The sequence below is a fragment of the Struthio camelus genome, chromosome 4 (genome assembly GCF_040807025.1).
Source record: "Struthio camelus isolate bStrCam1 chromosome 4, bStrCam1.hap1, whole genome shotgun sequence".
Taxonomy (NCBI): Eukaryota; Metazoa; Chordata; class Aves; order Struthioniformes; family Struthionidae; genus Struthio; species Struthio camelus.
The window spans coordinates 29,397,424-29,419,261 of record NC_090945.1 but is presented as its reverse complement, the minus strand read 5'-3'; the positions used below and the strand labels follow the sequence as shown (position 1 = coordinate 29,419,261).

At 37.6% G+C, this 21,838-nt stretch overlaps 1 long non-coding RNA gene across 1 annotated transcript; it reads right to left on the bottom strand.

Moving 5' to 3' along the window:
• Nucleotides 1–2,210: 2,210 nt before the first annotated feature.
• On the bottom strand, nucleotides 2,211–12,299 carry LOC138067175 (uncharacterized). The gene is made up of 3 exons (XR_011140940.1): nucleotides 12,158–12,299; nucleotides 4,166–4,607; nucleotides 2,211–2,297 (listed from the first exon to the last, which is right to left on the bottom strand). It is a non-coding gene; the product is annotated as an uncharacterized lncRNA (long non-coding RNA).
• Between the last annotated feature and the right edge of the window lie 9,539 nt (nucleotides 12,300–21,838).

The following is a 21,838-nucleotide window of genomic DNA, read 5'->3' as shown; positions in this document are numbered from 1 at the left end:
GAAACTCAGATAGCACAAGGGATTTGACATGTAACTCTCTGACATCAGTAGAGTAGGGGTCCATACTAGCAGGTTCTCATACATGATTAAAATCTTTAAGCTACTGGTCTGAGAAACACAGCATGCCTAATGTATGAAAAGCTGCTACCACTCTGTGAATGCTACCAAAATCTGATAAAAAAATCTAAAAATTAGAACTACCCATGCTATGCAAGAAGAATTACAATTCTTTTTGACTAAGAATGTCCATAAGAAGTACACTATAGGAGCACATGTGGACAGACTATGTCACAGAGTCACAGAATCACAGAATCGTTTAGGTTGGAAGGGACCTCTGGAGATCATCTAGTCCAACCTCCCTGCTCAAGCAGGGTCACCTAGAGCAGATTGCCCAGGATCACATCCAGACGGCTTTTGAATATCTCCAGCGAAGGAGACTCCACTACCTCTCTGGGCAACCTGTTCCAATGCTCTGTCACCCTCACAGTGAAGAAGTTTTTTCTCAGGTTCAGATGGAACTGCCTGTGGTTCAGTTTCTGCCCATTGCCTCTTGTCCTGTTGCTGGGCACCACGGAGAAGAGGCTGGCCTCATCCTCTTGACACTCCCCCTTCAGATACTTGTACACATTTATGAGATTGCTTCTCAATCTTCTCTTCTCCAGGCTCAACAGGCCCAGCTCTCCCAGCCTTTCTTCATAGGAGAGGTGCTCCAGCCCTCTCATCATCTTGGTAGCCCTCCGCTGGACTCTCTCCAGTAGTGCCGTCTCTCTCTTGTACTGGGGAGCCCAGAACTGCACACGCTACTCCAGGTGAGGCCTCGCCAGGGCTGAGGAGAGGGGCAGGATCACCTCCCTCCACCTGCTGGCAACACTCTGCCTAATGCACCCCAGAATCCCATTGGCCTTCTTGGCCACAAGGGCACACTGCTGGCTCATGTTTAACTTGTCATCCACCAGGACTCCCAGGCCCTTCTCTGCAGAGCTACTTTCCAGCAGGTCAACCCCCAGCCTGTCCTGGTGCATGGGGTTGTTCCTCCCTAGGTGCAGGACCTTGCACTTGCCTTTGTTGAACTTCAGGAGGTTCCTCTCCGCCCAGCTCTCCAGCCTGTCCAGGTCCCTCTGAATGGCTGCACAGCCTTCTGGTGTGTCAGCCACTCCCCCCAGTTCTGTATCACCAGCAAACTTGCTGAGGGTGCACTCTGAGCCTTCCTCCAGGCCATCGATGAATACATTGAACGAGACTGACTGACCCCTGGGGGACACCGCTAGCTACAGGCCTCCAACTGGACTCTGCACCACTGACCACAACCCTCTGAGCTCTGCCATCTAGCCAGTTCTCAGTCCACCTCACTGTCCACTCGTCTAGCCCACACCTCCTGAGCTTACCTAGGAGGATGTGATGGGAGACAGTGTCCAAAGCCTTGCTGAAGTCCAGGTAGACAACATCCACTGCTCTGCCCTCATCTACCCAGCCAGTCATTCCATCAGAGAAGGCTGTCAGATTGGTCAAGCATGATTTCCCTTGGGTGAATCCATGCTGACTACTCCTGATCACCTTCTTGTCCTCCAGATGCTTAGTGATGACCTCCAGGAGGAGCTGTTCCATCACCTTTCCAGGGATGGAGGTGAGGTCCTCTTCAACTTTAATATATTTTCATGTTCTGAGATCCAAGAAAAATATCTGCTCATTTTGTGATACACTGGACAACTGAGATGATTCAAGGATTAGAGTATATGACAGAGGAAGAGCAAGCAATGGAACTTTGTTATATAGATTAGAAAAAAACATGTTAAGGGGATGTAAAACTGTACGATCTTTAAGGATTCAAGGAACTAATATCAAGGCAGGAAAGGGATTTTGTATGTTTTAACCTACAAAGGGTTAAAAAAAATTAGTATCCTAAACCTATAAGTGGAAAGTTTTGGTTAGATATCAGGAAAAAATGGCTAAAGAGATAAATAAACAAAGCTTTCAATCAGAGAAAATAAGTGAGGTGACTGCACCACAAATGTAAGAAAACTGAATAATGTAAAGATTAGTTGTAACAGTACAGAACATAGAACAGGGACCAGATACTTACAGCCAGTTTTCATTCTATTAAGATGTTTAGGAGAAAGGCCTTTGTAACTCCAGAAAGCTTTTCTGGCTTGCTGTGGGATTGTTTTTGTTTATATGATAGATAGAGAAACCCCAAAATGACAACTGCTGCAGTTTTAATCTTGTTTTGCGGTAATATCTAGAGTTTCTTCTTAAAGTTTGTGTATGTGAAGATCCGATAGCCTCTTTTTCCACTTCACCTTTTTGAGCAAAAGGAGGAAAATACAGTCTAAGTGTTTTGGAAGGACTTGCAGAACTGAAATAAAACAAACCCCACATTTATTATTCAAGATCTGTCTGCAATGATTATTGAACACGTAAAGATTTGGCCATGTCGGAAAACTAAAGAAAACAACTCAAATACACACGTCAAGATAAATCCAGGAAAGAATAAATGTTAGTGAAAATAACAGTGCTCTTAACAAAAGGGATATACTGCAGCTGGACTTAAGTCAGCTTGCTAAAGAAATAAGGTAGATTTGTCTATGCTTTTTTTACCCCTACCCCACCATAATCCTATTAATTTTTGAAACCATGTTATGATTTCAAGTAAATTTGATGAAGAGGTAATTCTTCAACAGAAACTAAATTTCAGTAAGTTTAGTGATAATCAGCAGCCAAGTAGAGAAGAGGGACTAAAATAGGCACCCTCACTGTGCAGAAGGCCACAAACTAAGTGCAACCATTAACTGTTCTGCTTAGCTCTCCAGAAAGCCAACCATCGGTGATGAGGTTGCCCGTTAACCTCACAGAGCTCTGGGCTGGGTGCTGCATGAGCTGCCAGGTAGCACTCCCAGGATTTGAGAGGCAGCTGTGGGAATGGGCTAATGTGGTGAAGAAGAGATTTAGTGGAAGATATTCCAGAGGAATGTGGTAGGAAACTGGATGCATTGCAGCGGAGGACAGAAAGGATATAAATGTATAGGGAATAAGACTTGAAAAGTTTCACTGGCCACAGAATGAACTTCTTTTTGTACAAACTGGGTTATATACAAAATAACAGTTAGTCTCATTTGTTTCTGTCATGTACTGAGCCTCCTAAGTAAACCCTTTGGAGTCAACACCCTTTAATCTAAAACCTTCTAACCCACCTTAAAAAATTAAGGATCTGTATTATATTGATCTTTCTGCTTAATTCCATGTTTTGAATAATACATCACAGAAGTGGCAATGCTTTTGTGATATGTTAGCATCATACATCATAACTAGCACCACTGCTCTAGTGATGTATTATCCACACAGTGGCACTAACCAGAAAGATAGATGCTGGTATATGGACATCTACGTACATCTCTTGAGAAATAGGGATAAAGACAGATTAATCTGTACACACTCTAAAATCTAGAAATAAATAAAAAGTGTACCCACTATAGATTGCAGACTACTTACTGCAAGATGGATGTGCATCTTTACAAAAGAAGAAGTTGAAAAGTCATATATTTGTTTTTAAGTCAAATATTCCGTGAATACATCTTGACTCTCTGACTGAAAGGAGCTCAGATAGGAAGGTATATTGAACATCTTTCCCTAATTGACAGGAGAATCCAAATCAAGGATGGATTGTTCCACACTTTATTCCTTGTCTCAACCTTTTTTCAAGACTTATTGAAAACTTATTCTTAATAAGCGTCTTATGATGCTTATTCTTAAAAGCGTCTTCTGGATCATCATATCCATGATATCCAAAGAAGCCCCTTTCTGCTACCTCTCGTATACATTGCACCAGTGCTATATGTTACGCTGTTCTGTCTTTGCTTTTCTGTTTTTCTAGCAGGAAGAGTAGAACTATGTCATTCTCTCACTCACATTACATTACAAAAGCTTGAGGCCATTATTGCCTGCAAATGTACAACATTGTTGCAACTGCATGCCTTCTTCACTGAGATTCTTGAAAGTCCAACACAGAAGGGTGTTTTGCTAAAGGCTTACTTATTCAAGAGCATTCACAGCCCAGTCTGTTTGCCCATTAAATGACCTGTGCTCACACCCTCAATAGCTCATACACAAAACAGCAACCACTCATACCAGGATAATTTAAAAGATCCCTAGCCCTTATTGCCTACCTCACCTGTCAGCTAGAAGAACTTGGAGAATGACAACAGTTGACAGTCCAATCTTCTAGTTTAGTTTCAGATCAGCGGCAGTTTCAACAACGTGCCAGGTTGCCAGGTGAAGCAGTTTGAGAAACAGGCACACATTTGCTTTTACCACCCTAACAGAGGCATAGTAATCTCTCAGAAAGGGTTGGAGCAAATTAACGGGACGACATCTTCAGAAATTACTCCAGCGATCATGGCCTTACGCATACTTTTCTGAGCAGCGTCAGCTTACAGCATTAGTGGTCCTCTCCGCTCACAGCCACTCAATTCCCAAGCCAAAGCAGCCCCTTTAGTGTGCCAATACCAGTGTCTCGATCGTTCTAACGCAATCACAAACTTGCAATTGAGAAAGAAGTGCAGAGGGATGGGCAGGCATGAAGACTTCCAAGGTGGAACTGCCACTGAGGAAAACTGCATGAAAAACCACAGAGAGAAACCTGAAAGATATTTTAAACTAGCCCCGTCGTTTATCAGTTCCTTTTTACTTTTCAGAGCAAACACAAACAGAAGAACACGATATGAGAAAAGAAAGATTCGTCTTTACAACATTTGAGACATATTTGTCAGACAAAATAATTGCAATATATTTTTGTCACTAACACATGATTATGTAGTAAACATGTTAAGCATTTGTTCCACTGACACATCAGCTTCAAAAATTTCAACCTGAAAAGAGAGATTTAAAATCGCTCTATGACTTTAAGTTTCCTCTTAATACCTGCGTAAATACACTTGAAGAACTAAGCACGTGCTGTAGTAGATAATATTTAATTAGCTCATAAACAAAAATGCTTATTCCAGGTTCCATAGTCTATGAATGAATCATATTAATTAGGGCAGAATGAATTAGCTTAAAACTAATGGACTTGAAATGATGCCTATCCTTTCAGCAGAACCAAACCCAAAGCGCTTCTGAAGCTCAAAATGTTTTGTTTGCTTTCGCTAAGTGAATCAGGACTAGACATGAAAACATGTCAAGACAGACTTAATTTTCCTAACTTAGTCAAAACTTAGTCACTACCATAATAGTGATTACAGAGCAAGAACATCAGTTCTTGTGAGATTTCTAGCCTGACTTTCTGTATTTGTATCTCAGGATAAGGTTATTCTCTTGGCTTTTAGCTTGACATCTTACTGTGACATCATCAAAAATTCTTAGGAAATGCAAAAGAGAACCACCAATAGAGGGGAGAAATAAAAAAACGTGATTGAACAATGATATTCTTCAGCAAACTTTTGACTACTGAAATTTCACCGTGTTTGAGTAAAATCAGCGGTAACAATTGATTTATCAATCGGTACTGTGCAGTGTGTAGCATGAACAAGTTGCTCTGCCAAGTCTCTTAGCAACATTAAATCAGCCAGTCCGATGATATGAATGATAAGATGAGGCATATGATAATGGAATTTTCCAGATTTGTTACACTTGCTAGGTTTTATCTTGCTTTGTAGAACACTGCTTCCTGCATGATTAAAAACTATACATCCCCTCACTATCTCACAGTCTGTAAAAGATTCCTTAACTACTTTTGTTACCTGACAAGTGGGAAGTGAATATATGTTGGAATACTCTAGATCAATTGAACAAATAAGAATGTCGGTCTTTAGTACCTGGACTCCTCTGTTGCGGTTTTCATCGTGCCTGCACTGGCCAATTTGCCAAGCGCTTTGTGTAAAACAATCAGCATGCACAAGTTGTAAGACCATATTCTCATGCTTAATTACAGCTACTGTAGCATCAGCACAGGTTAAACACAGTGGCTTTCAATTTCCAGTATTAATCAGAGGAAAACAATGAAATTCAGTCCAGTAGGCTTTCAATTCCCTGTCCTCAAATTGTGTCATCATCATTCTCTTCTCTGGAAAGGTTTTATTCAGCTTCTGGCTTTTATATCAAGCTCTGTGAATCATCTGAAATAACACACAAGCCTGATAATTTGTTATAAAGCTGAGACTGCATGTACATCATCAGTCCTATTGCAAAATTATTTTGTAAAAATGGCTGCTGATGTCAGTTAGTTTTGTATTTGTTATTTTTTGCTTCTCTTTATGCTTTTGTATATCTGTCCCCAGAAGATCATAAAATTATTTTAATTAGGGATGTCAACTTCTGCCTGAGAAGCTGAGGGGGTAATTACATCATTTATATGCAAAATGGGTAATTTTCTCCCTGCTCTTCACCATTCTCTTCTTTCCATTTATTTTCCCGTATCTCCACTCTTCAGAGTTGAGCTATTTAATTTTATTTTGGTCCATCTGGAATATCTCTGCCCCTCTTCCATTCAGCCTCAGCCACAAAAGTAGGAGTTACCTTCACTCAAAATCTCCACAGCTCTATTCTCGAAAGTACTTCTGACTCTATTTAATATCTACAGGGAGATTAAGGTCCTCCACAGTCACACAGAAGTGGCTTCTGACCTCTTGTACCAATCATCAGTAACATTTTACTTAGTCTTACTAAATGAAAAGAAAATTGCAGAGAAACTCGAACTGAAGATGGGGAAGTTTCTAAAAAGGAAGAAGTAGAACGTGGAAAGAAAATTTCATTTAGAAAGAACAGACCTAATAAATTCCAAAATGTCTGTAACAGGAGGGGAAAAAAAAAAATCACACAAATGGTTCAAGACTGCACAGCTACTAAAATCACTGTTGACTGGAAATGCAGGGTAGCAAAGGGAGAAGTGAATCAAGTTGGAATCAATTGTTCATTATAAAGAGGCAAGGCAATGCTAAACAGTTAGCATATACTCTGAATGAAGCTGAGAGCTCACTGAGATTTCCTAGCTCTGAATGACTGCTGAAACACAAGTGAAATGTATTTAAAAGGTATTTTCAGGAAAAGAATGTGTAGAGCTAAAAACCCACAGATTTGTGATCAGTATGTGAGGAAACTTTAGACAATGTTTGCCTCTGTTCTTGAAACAGATGTTGGCCAGAAAGACAGCAGGTCAGAGAATAACCTCTGACATGAGGTCATTCTGAAGTTCTTGACTTCCTTTTACTTTTTTCAGTTGATTGTGGTAGAGGAGCTAAGCTTTGAAACTTATCACTGAAATTTAAGAGATACAATAATGTATATTAAAGAGGCACAAAATGTGTCACTTAAATGTAAAACATGCAGAAATGTGAAATCACTGAATTTCTCAAGATTTAAAAACAGGTCTTTGAATTCAGGGGGTGATTTAGTTCCTAGTAAGAAATCAAAGACTCATTGGCGTCTGGTACAAAATACTTAGAAAAAGCCTATTGAAAGATTCAGAATTAATATTTGAATGAAAACTGAGTTTACCACAGTATCACCTAATCGAAACTGACAATGTTTTCATACGACTAACATTACAAAGAATTTTAATATGACACAAAAAGAAGCCAAAGTCATTACGAAATGCAGACAACTTCTGGCACGTAAGAAGAAAAAGAAAAAAAACAAAAAATAAAGAGCTTCAGTGAACTATTATTTTGCAAAAGATTGCAAAGGCCATTATAACATGAAGTGGAAAAAAAGGGTAATCATTAGTTCAGAAGACTTTTTCACAGGAGCAATGGATGTAGTCATGACAGAAGAAGATTAAGCTACTAGACTGGAAGCAAACATGCTTTTAATAACTTCAAGTTAGACTCTAGGGCTTAAGCCAAAGTCGTAGCAGAAACCATGGTAAGCCACAAGTAGGAGACAGTAAATGGTGAAATTCAGGACTATATACATGTATGAATGTACATATGTATGTATGTATATGTGTATATATGGCAGCTATGTTAATTTCTCATCTGCATGGGAATTTCCTCTCTTCTCCCTCCAGGGAGAGGAAAGATCGGGAAACGAGCACCATAAAACATACAGAGAACAGAACTACACCACTAGTTAGGTGAATTGAAAGTGCTCATTCGCAGTAAGGGAAGATGAAAATAAAATGTTAACTAAACAAATAGCACAAGACACAAAGAAAATGTACTCTTGGGTTAAAAATATACCCCATAGGCTTGGTTTCGTAAGACGCATACTCTTAATAATAAAACACAGGACCAGAACAAAGACAGGAAAATTGAAGAACATCTTTTCATGCATAAGGTGTTTCTTCACAGAATTTCTCCACTATCCCACTGTTTTTGCTTCCTGAAGAACTGTCCATACGCCAACCTAGCAGCTCAACAAGCTCTTTCTCCTAGAAGTCGTAAAGGACGTAGAATAACCAGCAGTCGGGATTAATGCTTGTACTGATCACTTCAGAAAGGAAGAAGAAACTGGAACTTCTCATTTATGTACCTACCAGGGGCACCTGGGAGAGAGAGCATACAAGTTACTTGCGCTGAATGTTTTCTGTATCAGAGGGGTTCCAAGAGGTGCCCTAAGTTACATTACTGTACATTCAACAACACTGGAAGGAAGTAATTTTTCCTCAGACCGTTACTTGCGTTATTGTTGACATGCAAGTTGTTTCACTAGACATTTTAGTAGCATGTCACAGAGCTGTTCAGGTGGTGGATTTTGACGCAGATCTAGATTGTACTTGTGAGTGAATCTTACTTGGAGTTTTTCTATGCTAATGCAGGAATTCTGTATCACACAATTTCTCGATTCTCCTGAAGAAATCATTGGTAAAAGCAAGAGGAGAAGGAGATATAACCAGTTGTCTATTGAGCACACAGGACAATTACTCAGTAGACAATGCTAAAAATTGAATGTAAGCTCTACATGGAAAGTATCTCGAGAAATAACATAAAAACTTTAAATAATTAATTAATTAACTAAAAAGCTTTAAGCTTTTTAAAAGTTTTAACAAGTTCTGGAGAGAGCCAGACTGCAAATCTAACTTTTTTTTTTTTAAACACATTGTATTAAATTTTAATTTTGTTTAATACAGTCAAGTCGACTGGTGATATAAAATCATCACAAATATACCTACCTCAGACAAGGAAAATCTTTCAAAGGGTGAAATACATAAAGAAATAAGAATCTAATCCAGCAACTCAAACCAAAACTCATAAAAAGGTCCTGTAGTGATATTTCCAGGTTAGTAAAGATTGTCAGTATTCGTTAGTCGTGAAAACACCGCTCACTGCCAATGGAGGCCCTTCACCGTCGTTTACTGGATTTACCCCCCTCCACTAGCGGGGCAGATGTCCCAAAACGTCTCAACCTTCTTACAACCTAATAAAAGGCTATTATTGTCATTAACCTACTGATCATAAATATGGAATTCTTCTTTGTGAATTCATTTTTGCAACTTTGCCTCAGAAAAAGAATGCAAACAACCTTGGAGATGCCTTGCTGTGAAACTGCTGGGGCTGGTTGTTTGGTCATGCCTGACAGGCCTGTTGTCACCTAACCGTTACACAAGGCCAACCAGTTAGAACATATAAAATGGATGTAACGGTCCGTTATCAGGTGGTTTTTTTTCTAGATGATTTCTGAATACTTCCAGTGTAGATGTTGTGACTGTCTTAACAATAAACAAAAGAGATCCTTCTCCAAAGACCTCTCCCAGTTTAATATTCTGATTATTTATAAGATGATGATTATTAATAATAATTTCATTAAACTGCTCTTCACTGAAATTAAAGCAAGATGTTGTTGTTGTTCTGTAAGATTTAAGTTTATTTAAACTTGAATTTAAACTACTTCTGTATTCCAGCTGCCTGCTCTTGTGCAGTCATATCTAAGATTTGCACACTTTAAAACACATAGGCTAGGGGACTAGAGTATTCTGTGGATTTGCTGTTGTTTAAAACAAAACATGGCATCACTATCTGCAAACCTCTCAGAGATTTTCTGATATGGGTATTTCTGAACCGATCTGGGCATCTGATGTAAGGCCCTCCTAAAAAAAACAGTATAAGAAAATCTGGAGTTCTTAAAAGCTAGCGCCAGCACCTAACGAAGCAGCTTTCTTCTATTTCTGTTGTCACCAGGAAACCTTCCCACAGAAGCACGTTGAAATGCAGTGTGCTAGTACTTCAAGGAGTGCCCTAGTAGAAAGTATCAAGCTACCAGACCATCCTTACCAACAGGAGAAGCTAGCCTGAACTCAGTTTTTAAAAATTTCCAGTTTAGATGAAGCACAGAGCAGGAAAAGCTAGCCTGTTTTTTAGATTTCTTTGCTTTGAGGACAGCACTAGCTTTGGCAATTGTAAGGGACTACTCTGTTGCTTTGTCTTCAGAGACCATTTCCATCTACTGAAATTGTTATGTTATGCCCATTAGCATGGTATCTGAGGCTGCTGGAACCAGCTGGAATTTTTCAGAACAATTATTTGTGTAAGTCCGACACTGCAAACACAATCAGTGATTATGCAAATGACGGCTGTAATTCAGCAAAGCACTTCAGCGTACGCTCGTAGGTGCAGAAAATTCTGGCACGTTTATGCAGGTAATATACTGAGAATTTGGTCCATTATATGGAACAGAAAGCTTACAATTCATTTGTGTCTATTCAAATACTTCAGTGCAACCTCACCTATATATGTGTCATGCATGCCCAAGAAAAATCAAAAAATAAACATGCCAAAAAAAAGAAGTAAATGGGAAAAATTAGAATACTTCTCTACCTTACTTCCAACTATTTGCATATGTTCAAATTATTTTGTTCAATCTCAAAGCCATAAACATCCAGTCTATCATTAGGAAAAATATTTATAAAAAGCACAGAGAAAATGAAGCAATTCCAGTATCCATTCAAGTTGAATTATGACTTTCTTAGCCTCACATCCTGAACTGCTGATCAGTCAAACTCAACTGTCTTTTTCACAAAGAAAAGTCTGTAAATTCCATAAAGGATCGTAACCCAAATTAACTTATACTTTCCTATGCTGTAACTCAGATAGATTAAATTAGAACAATACCAGGAACATGAATCTTTTGTCAAGTTCATGTTGTTTCTCTTTAACATGTTTCCTGGCCTTCAGAATTGGAGCTCATACGTCTAATATTTCCAGCATCTCTACCCTGAGTAAGAAGATACCACTCTGCTACTCAGTTCAGATTCTAATTACCCAGTCTCCAAGGTTAATTTCAATGGGGAACTGTAAATAGATTAATACACTGTGTTCAAATAAAGAAAACATTTACAGAAAAATCACCATATGGACCCCATTTAGACAGATGATCTAATTATCATAATGCCCAACGAACTGATGCAGGAAAGGTTTTAGAGCAGGATGTTTCTTTCTGGACTTTGCCCTCCCATCTTGTACAACAGTAGAAGTGATGCTATTCTGTGAAACCTTGTGACCAGTATGTTCTCACTTACATGATAAAATTTGTCATTTGTAACATGTAAGAGATGTCCTTCAACTATAAATGAGCTTTAACTCTCAAGGAAAGTTGCATTAAATAATGAGAAAAATAAAACTGCTAATGAAGACTGAAGAGGTAATTCTTTGAAAGAAACGGCTTTAAGAGAGGAAGGAGAAGAATGATTACAATATTGCAAGTGACAGCCAGATGTACATGAATATGCCTTTTTTGAACTAATCACTTTAAAATCTGGGCCTAAATTGTGTTTGTACTTCTTTTCTGTTTTTTCTCCCCTCTTCAAATTCCCACAGAATTTACTCATGGCTTAGCCTTTTTACATGGACAACAGAAAATGTATGATAGATAGCTAGTTATTTTTAATGTCAGGCTAAATTATACAGATCTCTGGGAAACATGATAGTTTGCAGTATTTTACAAGTCAAACTATTTTTATCACCACAATGTATTAAGCTCTAGCAAAACCTCCCAGTTCAGCCAATCACATAACCTTAACGCGCAGAAAATTAATACATAAACATCCACAGCATTCTTATCCCTATAATACCTGTTCGCTATATCCCACAATATCAGTGCAGTAGCACCTTACCCATTGTTAAAGTATTTGCAGTATATCATGGCAAACAGAGAACTAAGAAGGGATTTAAATAATAATAATGAGTTGATTTTGCAGAGCTTCCCATATATAAAGGACACAGAGACTACTTACTCAACAATGTATGTAAGCAGAGAGCAGCACAGAGCCAGGAGCTTTCTGGAGGCTTGTTTTTAAAAGGCAATGAGGGGGTAAACATTGAGGTATCCTGCCAAAGTTACTGAGCTTGGAATTGAGTTTATCCCATCTAAAGTTGCTTAGTGACTGTTGAACCATTGAAGCATTTCAGCTGGAATACACAAAATATGGGTGCAATGACATCAGGTGATGAAGAAAAATATCCGTTCAATTCAACATCTACCTTAAGTTACTCCTATATGCCAATAACCAAAGTCTGTGTTTGGTTCTGTGTTCAAGTACTCAGCCATCCTATTTCTTGTCTTTTGGCTCCAGGTTCTTTACTTGTATTGCGGATCACAATCTTAAGCCTAACTACAGCCATGCCTTAAAATACACTGTTGTACAGAACACATTGCACTAAAAAGCCTAGGAGCTTTTAACAGCCATAAAATAGCTTTTAACAACAACTGACGCATACCTCTTAATCACTATAAACTGTCCTTAACAATCCATGTTACCCTAACAACTACATAAGGTATCTATTTTAGCAGGAATAAACAAGGAGAGTTTCACTCAGAAACAGAAACTCCTTGACTCCAGTAGGAGTACTTCTGAGTATGAGTGGAGATCTGTGGGTGGAAAGATTTATCCTCATTAGAATAAGCTTTTAAATTAGATAAAGATAGTTCAGAGGTAATTAAATGAATCATCAAGAACAATATGCTCACCGCTCACTTGGAACTGTGAAGATATAGGTGTAAAGTAAATAACCATTTTTTGTTTATTGCAATTTTTTTTTCAGTATCATCACCAACTTTGTGAGATAACCTAGGACCACATATGTAAATGACTTCAATTGTTTATAAAGCAATCGATACTGCAATTAACCATTTTGACAATGTCAATGATTAAAATATATACAGACATATATATATATATATGTGTGTGTGTAAAAACAGAGCTATCATCAGGTTAACGGAGCATATAGCTTAGATCTTTGAGATTAGTCCAATTATTTTATAGTGAATGTTACCTGGGTCACTGACTTCCGTATTTCAATAACACTAGCCATTTGCTTAACGTTAAGCATATGCTCAAGTGTTTTGTCAGATTATTGCCTGTGGGCAGTGTGGGTCTACATGAGCTGTAACCACCAAAAGAGAATAAAAGAAAGCAAGTAAAATAATTGGTAGGAAAGGCACAGATTGCTGCTTTCTACATGAAAACTATCTCAATGCCCAGGAAAGTTATTAAGATTAAGATATTAATGTATATGCTAAAAAGCAGCTGGATTTCCATCACAGAGCAAAAGTGACCAATGTAATACAATAGAACTTGTATTACAGATGAAAGGATTTCCCCACCACTGAGAAATTCTAAAAGTGGCTATACAACCTTTGCCATTGGCCTTACCAAATGGAAAGGGTAAGTCACTGTGAAGGACAAAATTCTGCTTTCGCTTTGTCAACATACTGTTCCGTTTCTTAAGAGATTTTCCTACAGCATATGTTTATGGAAGAATAATATAACATATGTACAATTTTGTAACAATCTTGTTTTATACACACAGCTATCTTTTTAAACATGCAAATATTAATGCTGCAGTAAAAGCAAGTGGCGTAAGTGGATGAAAATATTTACAGGAAATATTGTTAAACATGGTCAGTATATTACATTATTTGGCTTAATTTATAGCCCTAGCTATAAGGAAAATAGGTTATTGGGTGAACTAGTGATTTGTTTTTAAACTAACATACAGAGGTGCTTTGAGATGTTCAGATTTTATATAATAACTAAAAAGAGAATAAAACATTGGCAAGAGATGCACAAAATTGCTTTCATCTTTTGTTTCCACATCTGCCAGCTTGCTGTGCCCTTTGCAGAGATCATTGTACCAAAATGCTATTTCACAAGTTAAGATGATTCACAGCAGGAAAGCACTTTCTTATATTATTTTCATCAAAAGGAGCTTATACTTCTTTTGCCCATCTGAATATTACCATTAGACTGCTAATTTACACTTTGGTAAAAGGGTCAGGAGTATTCCGATTTTGATGACTTGATATTAGCTTGAAAGAGAATTTTTAATAACACCTCTAATTTGCCACTGTAGTTTCACCATCCAGTGCCTTTTGAATTATATATGTTTTATAAAACAAAACTCCAGAAAAATGAGTATTTCAAGGTGTTACATCTTTCAATTTTAGGAATAGTCTCTATTACCGTCATCAGAAAGGAGGGTCTGTTACATCTCAGTGATAAAAACCTTGGTATACTTGGTATTCAATACTTCTTTCAAATAAAAATGAAAATAATGATGCCTTTTACATTAAGTATATGTAATCTTAAACAATTAAGCACACACATCCTGCTTAGAGTAAGCTATCCTTCATGACTGTTTCCTTCACCAAAAATAAACTGAAACTCTTAATGGGGTGAGTAGCTGCAAGAAATAAGACAAAAATGTTTTTTCAAGAGACTGTAAAAAATTACTGCCAAGGACTGCAAGCAACTTGTTTAATGTCTCATTTGGGTAGTGTCTCAGGAAGAAACCTATTTGATTAGAGGCTCTTAGAAAGTAAGGATCAAATCATATTGGTTGATGAATTAATTGATAACACTTGGATGATGACAGTCAGTCACCTGTGGTCCAGCTCAAGCAAACAGTGGAGCTTTGCAAATATTTACTGTGTGTTGAGGGAAAAGTATCACATAAAAGTGCTGTATGTATTGACAGTGAGTATAATGATGAGACTACAATACTGTTTTTTCTATTGTATTTACTTTAGGTTAGATCTTCCACCCATGTAAATTGTCCTAGTTACACTGCCCATAACAAAGTTACAGGCAATTTGCAACTACCGCAGATGATATGACCCATTAATTAGTTAATTCTGAAGATGTTTATTATCCAAAAGGGGACAGCATCATAACCGGGAATTGACAGGCCTTCTGTTTGCTTTATTCAGGTAATTACAGAATAGGTGTAAGATAACGTTACCTTCTGCCCTTCTCACGTGTGAGGCGCTTTACGATACAGTTAAACCTAATTTTTATTCCATCTAATGCTCACTTATATTGCTAAGTGGCATAAAATATTATCTGTTCACTGAGTTTTTACAAGGCTGGGGGGAAGGGCCAGGAGGTTCTTCCACAAGCTTTCGTCTCTCTCTTCCAGAAATGGGACTGAAGGATAATGACAATGAAAAAAACTAAACGTGATTCTTAAAATCACAGGATGAATTCACGGACAGATATCTTACCAGTTGAGAGATAAGTATGCAGACACAGCCAAACATGTGAAGGCGGCTCCTAAGATATGCAAAAGGTATTTCTATAACCAAAAATTAAGAGGTCTCACTGCATAGAGTAAAAGTAGAAGAAACTCAGCACAATTTGGAAGTGCAAAGAATGCGGCAGTTAGCACCATGCCAGCTCCTTACCCACGCAGACTGTGGCTAAACTAAGGAATCCAGGACTATTTCTGTGTTTGGATAAGTGTCTTTGCTCCTTCCATACCTGGTTATTGCAAGAAAAAATCCTAAATATGAAAGACAGAAGAGAAGAGAACTGCAAAGTACTCCCACCACATCCTAACCTGGACAGGCAGGCCCAGAAAGCATATAATGACAAACATGCTGTTTGCAAGCAAGATGTATTATTTGCACAGGCAAAGTTTAATCCTGTGATAACACAGATAATGGTCATTCTGAAGAGGAACCTGCCCATCTCCCTTGAGTTTAACATGGTCTCCCTGGCAATAGTTCCAGTTCTCAATAGGCTGCTGCACACCGTGATTTTACAGTATCTTTGGCCAGAGGTCAAAGCAGGGAGGATCCCCCTTGCCCTGCCATTTCTCCATTTTGAAGTGCTTTTAGAACTGGATCAGCTGAAATGCTTTTTCCTCTTGTAAATGATTCAATATAAAATACAAAGACCACCAAAGCCTCTAGGCTAGAATTCCTGTTCATTTTAAATCTGGTTTACCTCACTTAAAAAAAAAAAAAAATAAGGGGGAGGGGGGAGAAAAAGAAGCGGGGGCAAGGAGAACAGGGTTAGCTTTTCCTGTGTATATCTGCCTAACATGATCATTATTCTCCTGTTTCTGGTTCTCCTTTGGTTCATTTAAATGAACCATTCAGTTCCATCCCAGCAGCTCATTTCTTACAGTCACTTCTTTTCCTTCCTGATTTACCCGTCAATATCTTCAGCACTTCTTGCTTTAGCCTTGACCAACTCTCTCTGCTATTCTTCTTCCCTCACCAGCCACTCACCCTGATGCACAGATTAACCCTTTGACCCTAATTCTAGTGTTTGGCCCAACGAGAAACAATGACACATATTGACTGCTGGATATGAGTCACTCCTTTAATCTTGCCTTCAGATCTTTACTTCTATTGTGTTGATGACTGAATCCCTCCGCTAAGCTATTATATGCGATTAAAAGGGGAGAGCATTATTTGGATTCTCCAGACAGTGACTGCAGGTGCTTCGGTTTCTTTTATTAGACTAAACTGTTCAATGCTGAGGCGGGTCAAATCAACCAAGAAAAAGCGTACTTGACTGACCTGCCACTGTCGATAACATTACAGCTCAAGAGGAAATCTTACTCGTGAGTATGATGGTATTCAAAAAGATAAAAGCTTTCTGGAAAGAGTACTAGACTGTAGCTGGAGCGTACACTGATGCATTAAAGGAGAAGCGCAGGCAAATTCCGTCCCCCTTCTAAGCTTACATTGAGTGCACACAGCCGTATTTGCGCTCCACGCACTCCATGTATCACAACTGTCCACCCGTGTACCTCCTGAGGCATAGGGAGTAGAAAACTGTGAGGAGCCACTCACAACTTATTCTCTGATAGTGTACATGACGAAGAGAACAAAGACATATACCTAACACATCTAAAGCTGTTAATATCTTATCCCCGATTCCTGATCGGTGGCAATTCACCAGACTCTCACATGTAGGACCAGTAATCTTATAAGTGTGTCCTGCCCCTCCCAGATAATGTATTGAGATGTTCACTCTGACTGTATTAGGGACACCACAAAAGCTTTTGTTTGGAAATTCCAATCCCAAAGCTGAAATCACTGAAAAAAAACTCCTCACAAATACTGAGCTCAGTATACAGTGTATTATCTATTTAAGTAAGAAGTTTAGTGATTATTTTGGAAGAAATCAAGAATTCCTGTGCTTGAGGGCATGCATTAACAAATTTATTTGCATTTATCTATCGGAATAAATGGCAGAATATCAGGTGAAAGATTTACAGGAATTTATACCGAGTGGTTTACTTTGAATTGGAGATGGTCTTATAGAATCAAAGACAATTGGAGCCAGAAAGACATTAGTCTGATAGAGGTAGTCGATTAGAAAATCAGTTGTCTGACAAATACATTTGTTCAAAAGATTGTGTTAAAACTTCATCTCAGACTGCTGAAATCACTTAAAATAAATATTGCTGGATAATATTGCTGGGTTAATATTAAACTGCAGCTTATCTGGCATACAGTAAACGCTTTTTTACTATTACTCCTATTTAACACTCTACAACTTTTCTGACCCTGTACTCCACAACTTTTCCACGTTTTATAAGAAAGGCAGCGCTGCTATAATCAAAGATCTATTTGAAATCTCTAATGGTCCCATTCATTTCCTCTATTGCATATTATGCTTGTTTCTTTGGAGTGTGAATTTAGCAGGGGATAATCTTGTTATCCTGGAGACAATCCTATTTCCTGGATATGCTTTCGTCAGTACAATCTTACCAATAACCCTGTTAAGGATCACCTCACACTCACCTTTGGTCCATTTTGTTAAGTTAATCATATAAAGTCTACAGCTCCGCTCTCCTGAGAGCTATAATGGCTGTACTAGTCAGTAACTGAAATATTTCACTAAACTACTCTCAAACCTTTGAACCCCATTTTACAATACACCATTGTTATAAATACTAATTAAGTAATATATTTTGAGAAAAGGAGTTGGAAATAGGTACTAGTAAAACAGGAATTACCACAAAAGTAAAAGATGAATGGTCAATTTTCCTGCAGCAGGAGGCAATGCTAGATGTTCCATTAAGAGACATTAAACTTCCTGGCTAATTATAAGAAGCAGCTGAAGGAGGAAATTTCTTAGTGAGCTCAATGGGACATTGATTAAGCCAAAAATCCTCAGAACTCCATCCCCAGCGCAGGTGAAGTACTTAATTTTAAGGAAGAAGAGTGACTGTTTTACTCAGCTGGCCTCCATACAAGCTTTAATAGATGAGAGCGAAAGTATTCACACCTTTAAAACTTCAGACTGGAATGTAACTTCTTTTTATTTCAGTCTTGTGTTTCTGTTAAACATGTGAAAAAAATCAAAAGCAGATTTCTGTTACAAACTATGACATCAAACTCTGTATATGCAGAGAGACATCCTGCTTCTTTGTTTAATTTTAAATTCTCATTACTTATTGTTTGGATTTATACACACTATCGACACTGTATCTTACTTTGAAGGAATTAAACAGGCCTCTTTTCTTTACATTTGGCCACTGCATAAATACTAAAAACTATGTCTAGTGGATGGCACTAGAGGGGTCCCCAGAAATCCTGATTTCCTATACATTTTGTTTAACTATGCTACATGAAATCAGGTATTATGACCTTCAGAAACAGAACAGTTGAATGAAAGCAAGATCAGGCATTATGTCCTTAAGTTACACAAAAATATTTATGGAGTCATTAAACTTATCTACCATAAATTATATACAAATTTCAGCGAAAAAAAAAAAATCACATTTTGTCTCCTAAATTTGAAATACTCATTTCCATTCAAGACCTTACGTTCTTTTTTTGTTGTGAATTGTAGTAGAGTTAGAGGATGAAAGTTTCATCTACTTCAGAGAGAGTTTCTTTCTCACATCTTCAATTGCAGGAAAAAAACCCCACTAAAGTGGTTTTTCATACTTGCCTAAAAGTACGAATGGAAAGTTTTTAGGATTGAAAATAAACGAGTACATGTTCATTTTGTTAGATGAAATGTCAAAGAAGTGAAATCTATTTTGTAGAAGCAATAGGACATACAAGAAAAAGGAGTGCATACTTTCAACAGTTTTTGGCCCAAGTGGATTCCTAAATGCTACGTTAGTATCAATAAATGCAGGCACCTAAAAAATAATAAATGTATATCAACCTGAATGATATCTATTTTAGTTTATGTTGCACATTCAGTTACGATTATTTTTTGTCTTCTTGACTGCTCTTACAAATAAGTTTTTAACTCAAATGTTTGAGGATGAAAAAGGCATACAGATGTCATCTTTCTCTGTTAAATACATGTAGACAATTTTCTTCTGCGTCACTAATTCTACTCTAGTTCAGAAGATACAAAGACAGACAAGCACGCTACAAACAGACACCGGTTTGCTCCCTCCTCAGCCACTTTAGCACATGCTACTGTTATTTTTTAGCTGCCTGATTAAGTGCTCCTTCACCTCTTCCAGTCAAAATGAGCTGTGTTAGCTGAAAGGGTTTAACTGGTAAGTTTTTTTTTAGCCATTTCATTCTCAGTTAAACAGCTTAGAAAGCATTCATACCTGAGCAGCTTGCCAGCACATCTGAAGAAATGATACTCTCTGGCAGGGAAAGGGGAAGAAACCTCCTGACTGGATCAGCTGCAGCTCAATGAGGATGTCTGCTCTCAGCCTTCTTAGACTACTCAGAAGTTTACTACTGGCTTTGAATATACTATATTTATAGACACTACTGTGCTAGGCACTAAAAAAATACAGTCCCTGCCACAGGTCCCATGAGATAAGCCCTCATAACTAAGACTTACTACACATCTGGCATTCGAAATGGTTGTACAACAAAAAAGTCCGATCTTGCTGTCCGTGGGAAAAATCTCATAAGCAGGATATAAGGAATGATGTAATACTTCAAAGACATCCCAGAGACAGAACATCTTTTATTATGATCTTAGGCTTAACTCCTCCCTGATAACTGCCAGCATTAATCCGCTCATTGTATTTATGTTATGAAAAAAAAATTTCAAGTCACTTCTTTAAACCATACCTATTCCAAGCTATTCTATTTAAAATTTTTCAGTTACATAATGGGAAAGTATTGCTGCTGATGTCAGCATTATGATCTATTAAAATTAAGAGATTGCGAGTAAAATAGTATGAAAGACCAACCACTGCACAAAAGCACGAGAAAAAGTGAATGAGTATTTATCCCTTCTTATGCCTCAGCTGCTGGCAAAAAATGTTGGAAAATGGGAAACGCTAGTCTTATTTGTACAATGCAAGTTCTAGTTGCTTGAAATCAGGCAGAAAGAAAGGGCACGCTCACCATTTCTGGTGCAGCAAACAGGCTACACCCTTTGTTCCTAATAATACAATACAATCACTACACAAATAACAAGACAGGAGAGCTCTGTACTATTAGTTTCATTGTCAGTTCCTGTGAAGAGCAAAATTACGTGACTTCTTTCCAATTAGACAACTCTTTTCTGTTGAGAATGTTATGCTCATTAAACTGTTCTGGTAAGCCACACGCTCTCAAATTTTTCCATTTTGCCAATTCCAGTTATTTGCTACAATAAATGTTATGAGAACTTTTTTTTTAACGTAAGATTTTTTTCAGCCTGAACACATTGCAAAATCCTGTCAAGAATCTCATGAAGATCGAAATTAGACACCTCGAAGACACACAGCTTCCTTTAATTAAGTGAATATGTTGACTATGAACAAATCATATTCAAGCAAATTATTAACTTGATAGAAATACTCGTATTTTTTGAGGGAGACTCCCAAAAAATGGAATGACTTTCATGTTTTTTGTTTGTCCTTCTTAGATGAAAACAGTACATATTTCTCTGAAATGTGTATCATTTTTATGCTTCTCTCCTGGTAATCATACAGAATTACAGTTTACACTATCTACAAAAATGTAAATAGGGGAAAGCTTTGTTGCTGGCAAAAGCAAGGATCCACAGTTTGACATTCATTTCATTTTACCTTGAAAAACTCCTGGACTATGACTTAGCAATACTAGCTTTTAAATGCTAAATTTCTGAAACTTCCTAGTTAGAAAATATCAACCAACGACAGCTGTTTAGAGACTCACAGACTGAAGCAAGTTATGATCGTGACTTACTGAAATAAGGACAGATGAATAAGGCAAAAATAACATATACTGGATATCAGGCTGATATAGAAAACAAGAACAAATACTTAAAGAATGCGGTGCTTGTTCCGATGGTGACAGTAATTATTGGTATGAGTTGGGCAACTAAAATACAGGCTACTATTAATAAAGAAGTGCAGTAGATTTAAATACTACAATGCTGTTATTTTATTAAATTGATTTAATTGATTTGAATGTTGAGATTTTTTTTATAAAATTAAAACATACTGATAGCAATAACACCTTGGAAGATGGGAAGGTACTGTCACTTACCACATCATTTGCTCTTGTTGGTGATATTATTTGTTATAGCAGCTTTGTCTAAAATGTCTTCCTACTGAGGTCTGGCTGATCCATAAAGATACCCGAAGCACATTAGTTTCTCTCTTTCCACTAGTAAATTGTTCATTGTGGACATTGTATTCATTAGAGAAGATGTAATTTTTATAGAACTCTTCTCTATTGAGGATGTTATTCTCATTATAGAAAACCGTTCTGA